Source organism: Anolis sagrei, chromosome X, assembly GCF_037176765.1.
Source record: "Anolis sagrei isolate rAnoSag1 chromosome X, rAnoSag1.mat, whole genome shotgun sequence".
Taxonomy (NCBI): domain Eukaryota; kingdom Metazoa; phylum Chordata; class Lepidosauria; order Squamata; family Dactyloidae; genus Anolis; species Anolis sagrei.
In genome coordinates, this window is record NC_090034.1 from 15660097 (window position 1) to 15672365 (window position 12269).

Genomic DNA, 12269 nt, shown 5'->3' on the forward strand with positions numbered 1-12269 from the left:
GTACCGCCCACCCCGCGACCCAGCAGCCTCCCTGTCTGAGCTAGCGGAGGTGGTCTCCAATTCGGCCTTGGCTTCCCAGCGCCTTGTGGTGTTGGGAGATTTTAACATCCACGCTGAGACCACCCTATCTGCCGCAGCTCAGGACTTTATGGCCACCATGACGGCAATAGGACTGTCACAAATAATATCCGGTCCCACTCATCAAGCTGGACATATTCTTGACCTTGTTTTCGTGGCGGACAACGAAATGATTAGAGTGGAAGATCAAAACATCCTTCCGGTGTCATGGTCTGATCATTATCTGATCACTTTTAGACTTGCTGCGACTCTTAACCTCCGCAGGGGTGGAGGACAGATTAAAATGGTCCGCCCCAGGAGACTGATGGATCCGGACGGATTCCTGAGGAATCTTGGGGTTCTTCCTGCCTTGGAGCCTGGCGATTCTATCGACGCCTTGGTAACTCTCTATAATGGGGAGATGTCCAGGGCGCTAGATATGATCGCACCCGAACGCCCCATCTCGTTGCGTCGTGACAGGCCATCTCCCTGGTTCACCGGGGAGCTGACTGTGATGAAGCATACGAGAAGGGGGCTAGAGCGCAAATGGAGGAAATCTCGGGACGTCTCTGATCGAGCACGGGCTAAAGTCTCTCTTAAGACATACTCCGTGGCAATACGGGCGGCCAGGAAATCATTCACGATCACCCGTATAGCGTCTGCAGCAAACAGATCATCGGAGCTGTTTCGGGTCGTGGGGGAACTCCTCCACCCACCTGTGGTGGAGGAGCTCACTGATGACCCAGCAGCTCGGTGTCGCGATTTCGCACACCATTTTGCAGATAAAGTCGCTCAGATACGTCTCGAGCTCGACTCCACTTCCATCGCAGTGCCAGAGGAGGTGACGGAGGCACCTGCTTGTCCATCTTTGTGGGATTCTTTTAGGCTTGTTCTTCCTGAAACTGTAGAGGAGGTTCTTGGGGCTGTGAGGGCGACCACCTCACCTCTAGACCCATGCCCATCTTGGCTCATTAAATCAGCCAGGGAGGGGTTGGTTGATTGGTTTGTGTTGATTATCAATGCATCGTTGGAGCAAGGGATTTTTCCATCTAACCTGAAACAGGCTGTGGTTCGTCCACTTCTCAAAAAAGCTTCCCTTGACTCCACGGTGCTGAGTAATTACAGGCCAATCTCCAACCTCCCTTTTCTGGGTAAGGTGCTGGAGCGGGTGGTCGCCTCCCAGCTCCAGAGCTTTTTATTTTATTTATTTATTTATTTGATGCACTTATTAACCGCCATTCTCAGCCCATAAGGGCGACTCATGGCGGTGTACAGTACACATAAAAGACAATTACAAAAAAGCCAGTTTCAACAACATATAAACTATACAACAATTACAGACTACACTAAAAATCCGCTTTGTCTCTTAGTGGAATCATAGCCAGTCTCATATTCCTTGTTCCATTCCAGTTCTCATTACCGTATTGTTTAGCACTTAATTAAATGCCCTCTCGAACAGCCATGTCTTAAGGCTTTTTCGAAAGGACATGAGGGAAGGCGCCTGTCTGATGTGTGCAGGGAGAGTGTTCCACAGCCGGGGGGCCACCACCGAGAAGGCCCTCTCCCTCGTCCCCGCCAGCCGTGCCTGTGAGGCAGGCGGGATCGAGAGAAGGGCCTCCCCAGACGATCTCAAGGTCCTCGTGGGCTCGTAGGCCAAGATGCGGTCAGAAAGGTATTTTGGGCCGGAACCGTTTAGGGCTTTGTAGGCCAAAACCAGCACCTTGAATTGGGTCCGGTAGCAAATCGGCAGCCAGTGGAGCTGGGACAACAAGGGCGTTGTGTGCTCCCTGCCACCCGCTCCAGTTAGTAACATGGCTGCCGCGCGCTGAACCAGCTGAAGCTTCCGGGCCGTCTTCAAGGGCAGCCCCACGTAGAGAGCGTTGCAGTAGTCCAGGCGGGATGTGACAAGAGCGTGTACCACCGTGGCCAAGTCAGACTTCCCGAGATACGGGCGCAGCTGGCGCACGAGCCTGAGCCTCTTCCAACAGGGAAAGGAGGAGGAGACTGCCCTTCTGACATAGGAGGGAAAGAGAAGGGGCTGCATGCGGCAAGCCTCCACCTCCACTCCACTCGCTTGTGTGTGTGTGGGGGGGGGGGGGCGTGCACGTGCGCCTGGCTTTAACAGCTGGCTGTTTCCCCTCGAGGAGGAGGGGGCGTGGCCATGGGTCTCTGTAGACATGCAGTTTCTCCTTTGTGGACATGCAGTTTAGAAATCCTTTCTGCTTTTGGTTTTCGTTGTTTTTTGAGTGGAGAACATACATTGGGCTGTTAGGGACATAGTGTCCAAATTTGGTGTCAACTGCCCCAGTGGTTTCTGAGTTCTGTGAATAGCACAAACGAGCATTACATTTTTATTTATATAGATGTATCAAGGAGCTCCCAGTGACACAATGGGTTAAACCCCTGTGCTGGCAGGACTGCTGACCTAAAGGTCGACAGTTAGAATCTGGGCAGCAGGGTGAGCTACCTTCTGTCAGCTCCAGCTTCTCATGCAGGGACACGAGAGAAACCTTCCATAGAATTGTAACACATCTGAGTGTCCCCTGGGCGACGTCCTTACAGGCAGCCAATTCTATCACACCAGAAGTGACTTGCGGTTTCTTAAGTCACTCCAGACATGAAATTTGATGGTGCCTCATGAGACCCTGTTGGGGGCCATAGGGCTGGCCCCTGACCACCTGCTGCTGCTGCTTCTTCCTTCTGTGTCCCCTTCCTTAACTCCTTCCCTCTTTCTCAGGAACCCTCCGAACCCTCTGTGGGCCCCTCCTCAAAGGACCCCTTTGAGGGATGAATCCAGGACTTGCAATTGGGGCAGCAGCCAGGTCCTCTTCGGCCAATCAAGATCCTGTATGTGAGTCTCCTCCGCAGGGCAATCAAAGCCCTCCTGACAGATGGTCATCCAGCCTCGTAGACATTAGGAAAGCCCTGATCAAAGCCTTCTCGACATAAGGCCACAGGACTTCCCGAGACTCCCAAGAAAGCAGTGTGCTTGACCCTCTCATGCAGCTCCTTTCTTCTGTCCCTTTCCAGGCACATGGCGTACTATCTGTCCTACATCCGGAACGACTACCAGCAGAACAGTATGATCACAAGTGCCTACAAATGGGACCGCTACCAGACTCGCATGGGCTACTCTTCCTCCTCCGCCTTGTAAGTCTCCTCCACCGGGCAGCCTCTCCCTCCGCTCCTTGGCCCCTGGGGTCTGGCTTCTTACCTGGTGGGCAAAGGCAAGAGACCAAACCCCTTCTTAAACTGCAAAGAATGGGTGACACCTTGCTTGACAACAGTCCATGTGAAAAAGATCTTGCAGCAGCTCCAAAGGCCAATGGGATTCTTTACTTGCCCCTTTGGCTACCTCCACTGACCTCTGACTTCTTCCTGTGTGGCCTTCCCTCCTGTCCCTTATCAATGGAAATGAGGCCAATCCCCTTCTTAAAAGGCAAAGATGCAGAATGGGTGACACCTGGCTCGACAACAATCCGTGTGAAAAATATTGGAGCTGAACATGAGTCCCAACAGAGTTTTGCGCCGCACCAAACTTGGCACAATAAGAAACCGTTATAAATGGGTCCCCCAAAGGCCATCCAGTCCAATTCCCTTCTTTCTGCCCAACGGGAAAAAAACCATCAAAGCCCTTCTGACAGATGGTGATCCAGCCTCATAGACATTAGTGCAGGCATGGACAAACTTGGGTCCTCCCTCCAGGTTCTTCCAGAAGAGCTTCTGGCAGAGCAGGATGCCCTCAGGTTCCTATGGATGGGACAGCAACCAGGGCCTCTATGGTTGCTGTTACTTCTCCTCCTTGTAAGTTTCCTCCGCTGGGCAGCCTCCCCCTCCACTCCTTGGCCCCTAGGGTCTGGCATCTTACTTGGGTGAAGACGAGAGGCCAATCCCTTTCTTAAACTGCAAAGAAACAGAATGGGTGACACCTGGCTCGACACAGTCCATGTGAAAACGATCTTGGAGCTGAACATAAACCAAGGGTGTGATGCAACAGCTCCAAAGGCCAATAGGATTCTTTTCCTGTCCCTTTGGCCACCTCCACTGACTGCAGACTTCTCCCTTTGTGGCCTTCCCTCCTGCCCCTTATCAATGGAAATGAGGCCATCCTCCTTCTGAAAATGCAAAGATACAAAATGGGTGACTCCTGGCTCGACAACAGTCCATGTGAAAGAGATCTTGGAGCTGAACGTGAGCCCAGAGTGTGAGGCAGCAAGTCCAAAGGCCAATGGGATTCCTTTTCCTTCCCCTTTGCATTAACCACAGGGCCACCTTCTCGCCGAACCTTGTGGGGGAAGCGGTCACCTCGCCCTCCCAGATAGGCTTTAGAGGGAGCAGGGGCCTCCTGGAGGACTTCAATGCTGTCATGCCTGAGCGCCGCAGTGTGCCCTGGACCAGCTCGGCCACAAGCCACCTCTTGGGCCACCCGCCCTCCTCTCCCTCATAAGTCTCCTCCTATCATATTGGTAGCCATGGTAGATCAGTCCCCACAAACCCCTCCAGTAGGTTCAGTTGGTCATAGGGGTTATGTGTGCCAAGTTTGGTCTAGGTCCATCCTCAGTGATGCTCACAGTGTCTCTGGTTGTAAGTGAACTACAACTCCCAAAAATGAAGGTCAGTTCCCCCCAAAGCCCTCCTGTATTTGAAAGGTTAGAGGTTCAAAATCCAGGAGTGGGGTGAGCACCTGCTATTAGACCCAGCTTCTGCTAACTTAGCAGTTCGAAAACATGGAAACATGATTAGATGAGTAGTACTGCTTCTGTGGGAAGATTTTTTTCTTAAATTTTTTTAATTGATTTATCACATTTATTACATACTATTGCATTTTGTACATCAACCTCTTTAACATGTTGTTTTATTGTTTTGCTTTGATAATTCCCCTCCTTTTCTCTTTTTTCCTTTTTTTCACCACAGTGCTCCCCTCCACCCGTCTCAAGCCACCATTCTTACATTTCATCTGTCCAAAATTTCATTTCTTCTTGTGACGGTAATTTTCCTTCCTTATTTTTTAATCCATTTACCACAAATCTTCCCCATACAGCATCAAAATCGCTTTGTTTCCATGTACCTTTTTAAATCTTTAATATACATGTCAATTTATCATTTGTTGCTATTTTCCATGCTTCCTTATACCACTCCTCTATTTGTACATTCATTTCTTTTTTCCAATTCCTTGCTATGAGCAGTCTTGCTATAGTTAATAAGTTTGTTATCGCTTCTTTATCCTCCTTTTTCACTGTAGGAAGATAAGGGCACTCCATGCAGTCTTGACAGTGGCCACATGGCCTCGGAGGTGTCTACGGACAATGCCGGCTCTTCGGCTTATAAATGGAGGTCCCAGAGTTGGACCGACTAGGTTTAATGTCAGGGGAAACTTTTACCTTTACTTATGTATATCTATACGTGTCTTCTTTTGTGGCTTTCCCCCTCTGATTCCACTTTGCAGGGATTCAAGGACCACTTTGCCAGCAAACTGCACGGTGGAAACAAACACCTTGGGCTCCTGGAACAGCTGGGTCCAGAAGGACTTTACTCCCACCGTGGCCCAGAGGCACTGGGAAGCCAAGTTCCACAACTCTCCCTACTTCTCCTCCTCCACCACCACCTCCACCTCTTCTCTGTGAGTCTCCCTCCGGGACCTGAAGAAGGGATTGGGAAGGGAAGGGATGAAAGGAGGGAGGGAAGAAAGGAAGAAAAGGAAGGTGTGTGGCAAAAAGCAGGAGAAGAAGGAAGGAAAGAAAAAGAGGAAAGGAAGCAGTGAAGAGAAAGGAAGAAAAGATGAAGGGAGGGAAGGAAAGAAGGGAAGAAAGAAAAGAGAGGGAGAATGGGTGGAATGAAGAGAGAGAAGAGGAAGAAAAGGCACTAAGAGAGAGGGAAGGAAAAGAAAAGAGGGGAAAGAAAGAAAGAGTAGATGAATAGGTACTGCTTTTGTGGGAAGGTAAGGGCGCTCCATGCAGTCATGCCAGTGGCCACATGGCCTCAGAGGTGTCTATGGAAAACGCCGGCTCTTCGGCTTAGAAATGGAGATCCTGACTAGGCTTAATGTTAGGGGAAACTTTTACCTTTACTTATATATATACCTATATGGTTCTTCCTGTGTGGCCTTCCCCCTCTGATTCCACTTTGCAGGGGTTCAAGGACCACTTTGCCAGCACACTGCATGGTGGAAACAAACATCCCGGGCTCCTGGATCAGCTGGGTCGTGAAGGACTTCACTCCCACTGTGGCCCAGAGGCACTGGGAGGCTGCTGACTCTCCCTACTTCAACTCTTCCTCCTCCTCTTCCTCTCTGTGAGTCTCTCTCCGGGGCCTGAAGAAGGGATTGGAGAGGGGAGGGAAGGGAAGGGAAGGAATGAAAGGAAGAGAAGGAAGGAAGGAAGATGTGTGACAAAAAGCAGGGGAAGAAGGAAGTAGAAGAAGAAAGGAAGCTGTGCTGTCGCACGCTGGGCCTGTACATTAGACCGTACACAGGACATAAATTCTCTGTGCCCAACGGGACGCCGGGGCTGCCTCAGAATAAAGGCCCTTAGATTCCCCCAAACAGAGTCTTTAGAATGCTTAAAGTAAGTCCAACAAAGTTCTTTTATTAAGGAACAAACAGGAACAAACAGGTACTTTAACGGTTTTCTTTACAGTCTATAGGCTCTTTCAATCTTGTCCACTAGGAACAGGCACTGTCTCCTTAACTGTAGCTAACCGATGGGGAAATCCTAGCTTCTAATCTGGGCAGTCTGTACTTGCCTCTGTTGACGTGGAGCCCCTGCACCCGGTACCAACTGCGTCTGGCTTCCGCGAGTGACTTGCCTCAACAGAGCTTTGTAGACCTCCAGGGAAAAAGAAGGAGTTCAGGTTGCTGTGATGGCCGGCTGGAGTCCCTCAGCCAAGCTGTGGCTGTATGTCTCCTGGCCAAGCCGTAGGGCTGTATAACCCCGGCCAAGCTGTAAAAGACGAAGCTTTTCTACAGGAGCCACTTCGTTCTATGTCCTGTGCGCAAGGCTTCTCTGTGGGAACTAACTCAAAATGGCTTTTTTCCCTCCAAAACTCAAAAAGGGGCGGGATCAGGGAACCTAACTATAACTGGCAGGTGGCTTACCCTATAAATGTAAATTATAACAGGAAACCCCCTGCTACAAATCCCAAGCATGGGATTGCACACAAACATGCAAACACAGCAAATAAATCTGTAGCTCCTGGAACAGCTGTTCCAGAACACTCCTGGCCTAGATTTCTCAATGATGAGAAATCTACACTATAATAAACGGACCAAAACATCGTGAGTCAAATTCTTATACTTTAGAAACATAGCATTTAAAGTCTTTCTATACAAACCAATCATACGTTCCCACACACCCCCCATGTGAGACGCATGCAGTACATTAAACAATCATGAAACCTTTTCTGTACTCAAATACCTATTGACACTGGGGTCCTATCTGGGGGCACTTTTAACTTAGGGATGGTGGCATCAGATGGAGCAATCTCGGCCCTGGCCCTAACAAAACCCAAAGAGCAAGAACTAGAGCCTTTTTGTCTGGCATAAGCCACAGCTGTGATAGCTTTCTCCAAAGCGTCGCAAAAGACATGGAGTTCGGTGTGCAAGCTCTGTAAAGGGCTCCTGGCCGTGAGTTGGCGTGGGATGCTCAGATGGTGTAAATCTTGAGCCTGAACGATTTGCTGTTTGGTCTTGGGATCACGCTGTATCTTGCGTCTCAAAGACGGCAGTCTCTTCTTTGCTACCTGTCTGTTGGGAGGCAGGGTAGGCCAGTCTGCTTTGAAGGGCAAAGGGGCGATCCAATTCCCTTCCTCGCTGAGAGTGACCTCGGAGTTCATGATGTTCAGGAACTCTTGTTCATCTCGGGAGAGCGCAGTGTTCTCGTCGTCCTGGGATACATCGCAGATGGATGAAAACTCAGATGAAACTCCTTGGCAGCAAACAGAAATGTGGCTGAGGCAACTCTGCATGAGGGTGACTCTGCCACAGCTGAGGGTGTTTGGCTGATCTGGACACAGAGAAGACGGAGGATGCATTTTGTCGACACATACAGGCCCCTGTATGGTCCATCCTAATGGAGTCTTCTGTGCCAAAGGTGCACCAGGAGGACCTCTCTTTTCAGCTCGGATGCTCATCAAGCTGGGGCAGTTGGATCCAATGAGCAGGACTATGTCGATACCCAGCTCAAAGGGTGGAATGAGGTCCTGTAGTCCTTTTAGGTGGGGATGCGCTTGCATCATCTCTCTGGTAGCAATCTGGTCCTTATTGCGTGGGATGGACGCACACTCAATAAGGTCAGGTAACTCAAAACAAATGTCTTTGCCACATGGCGAAATGATAAATCTAGACGCAACGCGGCCCTGTCTTCGTTGTTTGCCTGTACAAGTGGAAATACAATAGTCAATAGTCTTTGCCTGCCCCTTAAAGATCTTGAAGAAGTCAGGGGTGGCCAGGGAACCGTCGCTTTGGTTGTCAAGGGCCACGTACATTTTCTTCTTCATCCAAGGCTTGCTGGCAGGAAAAACCTCTGCCAAACAAATAGGGTGGCAAATCCTAGTCTTCTTTGGGCTGCCGCACAACTGTGTGCAGGCCACAGAGGGTGCCTCAGTGCCCGATGAAGGTCCAGCTGAATCTTCTGTGGAGCGTTGACTGGTGGTCCCGCTCTTGACCTTGGAGGGCACGAAATCCTTGTCATGCATGGCTGAGCAATGCTTTTCGGATTGGCACACCTCACACTTTACCTTTTCTTTGCATGACTTTGACTGGTGGGGAGTTGCACCGCAGCACCTGAAGCAGATCCTGGACTTTTTGAGGATCTCGACCTTGTCTGCGTGAGGCTTCTTGGCAAACTCCCTGCAGTCGGCCAAACTGTGGGGCTTTGCATGCAGTGGGCACAAAACATCCTCGGGCGTCATCTTGGTGTCAGCTGGAGATGAGTTGGTCTCCGTGGACTTGACGGCGATGCTTCTCTCGGTGCCACTGTCCTTTGCAGGTTTCCCGGGCTCTTTGATGTGCCTATCCGACCTTGGAGTCCCATAAAGAGTTGGAAATCCCGTCTGTGGGTCGTTGAACTGCATGGCAGCATTTGTGACGAAGTCCACAAGATTGGTGAACGGTGGGTAGACCTGATGGTTGGCCTGCTTGAATCTGAAGACTTTTCTGCCCCACTCTTCTTGTAAGGAGAATGGCAGCTTCTGGATGATGGCAGTTTGGGACAAGTGTTGGTCCAGGCAGGCAAACCCTGGAAGATGTGGGTTTCCCTTGGCAGACTGAAGCTCAGTCAATAAGTCTGACAAGTCCCAAAGCTGTTCAAAGTCTTTTGGTTTGAGCACTGGGAACTTATGAAGTCTGTCCATCAGTGAGGCTTCAATTTGGGTGCTGGTCCCGTAGCGCTGATCAAGCCTTCTCCATGCAGTGTCCAAAGCTCTATCTGGTTGGTCGATGAGAGCCGAGAAAATCCTTCTCACCTGCTGAGCCGATACTGGACCAAGCCAGGCGATCAAAAGAGTCAATTGTTCCTCAGAGGAGAGTCTTAAACTCTGAATGGCTCGCTGAAAAGTCTTTTTCCAAAGTAGGAAATCTTCTGGCCGGTCAGAGAATTTCTCCACACCTTTGTCCCTCAAATCTTTTCTTGGTTTTCCTAAACAAAGACTCAAGCTGCAACTGAGGAGTCTGAAGGAACGGAAGGGGTGTTTGGTCAGGGGTAAAGGTGAAGTTCTTCTGAAATGTCGAAGGTCCATTCCAAGGAACACCTGTAGCCTCAGGAATGGGCGACACTCTGATTTCTGGGCTAGGCTTTGGTACCTGAGTTGATGGCTGTGGGCTCCTGGCCCTGAATTGCTCGACCAGCCTGTGTGGCGCGATGTCACTGTCCGCATGCACCAGGTTGCCATCTTGGAAACCAACGTGGGCTGGCAGAAGAGGCGTGGTTGGAGGTGTTGGCAAACGTTTGACATTTTCTTGAGACAATTCTCCTTGCAGCGCCTTTGCCAAGATGTTGGCACGGACCCTCTTCTGTGCTGCCTCCTGCTGGATGCGCGACAACTTTAGCTTCGCCTCTAACTCGGCTTGCGCCTGCTTCTGCTTTGTCTCTAACTCTAGTTGAGCCCGCTCGAAGTTCAGGCCTAGGTCTGCCGCTGCTGCCTCAGCTTCAGCTTCAAGAATTTTTTGCTGCAATTCCATCCGCTTGGCTTCTTTGTTGTAAAGGGCAGTCATCGATGAAGAGCTGCTTCTGGAGACAGACGATCCTGACGTGGAGCCATGTCTGCTGCTATGCTTCCTGCTGGTGTGGCTGTGCTTGCTTTGGCCAGAAGCACCTCCCTGACTGCTCTGCACACTTAAAGCCTTTGGGGAATGCTTAAGCGGCTCTGGGATCACGCTGCCAACGGGCGAAGCTTGACCATCTTTGTCCCTTCTGGGGGAGGGATTAAAGTCAGCTGCATAAAACAAATGAGCATAGCTAGCCTCCCTAGTCTTAACACGGTTCAAAAACTGGATTGCCCTACAATCTGCATCCTGGTTGTTTATTCTACTAAGCAACTGAGTGATGTCATCAACTAAAACTCTCCACTTATTAATCAAAATCTTAAGCTCTGCCTCAATGTCCTGGGATTTCTCCAAATCCTCAGAACGCTGGCTGTCGAGGTCAACAATAGAAAGCCATACACTTTCAAGCTTATCTGTAAGCAAAGATTCCTGCTGTAAAAGCGCATATAAGGCTTTGTGCGATGGGTGTCTAGAACCCTGGGAACGGAGGCTATAAGCTTTACCTTCAGACTTTGGGGAACCTGAGATGCCAGCCATGACAGCAAATTGCCCACACAGTATAGAAATGCAATCACAATAACAAATAATGTCAGTATAGTAATAATCCAGTCAATAGAGCAGTGCAATATGTCAATGCAATTACAAAGCAGTCAGTGTAAGAATGCAGATATAACAGATAAAGCAAGCAATATATCAAAGCAATAATGCGCACACACAAATGGCTTATCACTTTAAAGCAATGCAGTTAGGACAGAGCAAGCAATTCAATCAATGCAGTTGCAAACACACTCAAAACCTTATAACTTTAAAGCAGAGAATAAACACAGCAGATGCAATAATTCAGATGCACATTGAACTCTTGCTGAAAGGCTGCAAAAAGCCAAAGGCGATTGCAAAAAACCCTTTCCAGGAATCTGGAAGCCAAGCACCAAAGGCTTCTGCAGAGCTGAGCTTCAAAAAGGGCGGGAAAAGCTTGCTCCTGCTGGAAACTGTAGCAGGACCTAGCAGAGCTTGCTATGTAGATACTTTAGAAAGGACGAGAAGAATGTTGCAATTCCATGCAGACCTGCAATGCAAAAACTGGAGGAGAAATGTAGCAACTTGCAAACTGAGTAGATCTTTAAAATGGTGGGATGAGAGCTGAAGCAAAGAAGGAGGCTGCCAGCCCCTCCCTTCTGGTCTTCCAAAATGGCCGAAAATGAAGAGACGCAGACAGATGGGCTCCTCTTCAAGATGGCCGAAACTCCTCAGACACACAGATGGATGGATCCAGGTAATGAAGACTTGAAATGGCTTGTACAGGCTTCTTAAACACTGTTCTGTAGCTGTAAAGTCTTTTTCTCTATTCCCGGGTAGCAGAAGCCACCAGCTCCGTCTTTTACTGTGCTGTCGCACGCTGGGCCTGTACATTAGACCGTACACAGGACATAAATTCTCTGTGCCCAACGGGACGCCGGGGCTGCCTCAGAATAAAGGCCCTTAGATTCCCCCAAACAGAGTCTTTAGAATGCTTAAAGTAAGTCCAACAAAGTTCTTTTATTAAGGAACAAACAGGTACTTTAACGGTTTTCTTTACAGTCTATAGGCTCTTTCAATCTTGTCCACTAGGAACAGGCACTGTCTCCTTAACTGTAGCTAACCGATGGGGAAATCCTAGCTTCTAATCTGGGCAGTCTGTACTTGCCTCTGTTGACGTGGAGCCCCTGCACCCGGTACCAACTGCGTCTGGCTTCCGCGAGTGACTTGCCTCAACAGAGCTTTGTAGACCTCCAGGGAAAAAGAAGGAGTTCAGGTTGCTGTGATGGCCGGCTGGAGTCCCTCAGCCAAGCTGTGGCTGTATGTCTCCTGGCCAAGCCGTAGGGCTGTATAACCCCGGCCAAGCTGTAAAAGACGAAGCTTTTCTACAGGAGCCACTTCGTTCTATGTCCTGTGCGCAAGGCTTCTCTGTGGGAAC

At 49.7% G+C, this 12269-nt stretch overlaps 1 protein-coding gene and 1 long non-coding RNA gene across 2 annotated transcripts in view; one reads left to right on the plus strand and one right to left on the minus strand.

Annotated features, from left to right (window-relative positions):
- Positions 1-12269, minus strand: part of LOC137094983 (cytohesin-3) — a 326264-nt gene that overhangs the window by 229060 nt on the left and 84935 nt on the right. The window lies entirely within an intron of this gene.
- Positions 5306-6489, plus strand: LOC137094966 (uncharacterized). Its single transcript, XR_010908747.1, has 2 exons — positions 5306-5677; positions 6187-6489. It is a non-coding gene; the product is annotated as an uncharacterized lncRNA (long non-coding RNA).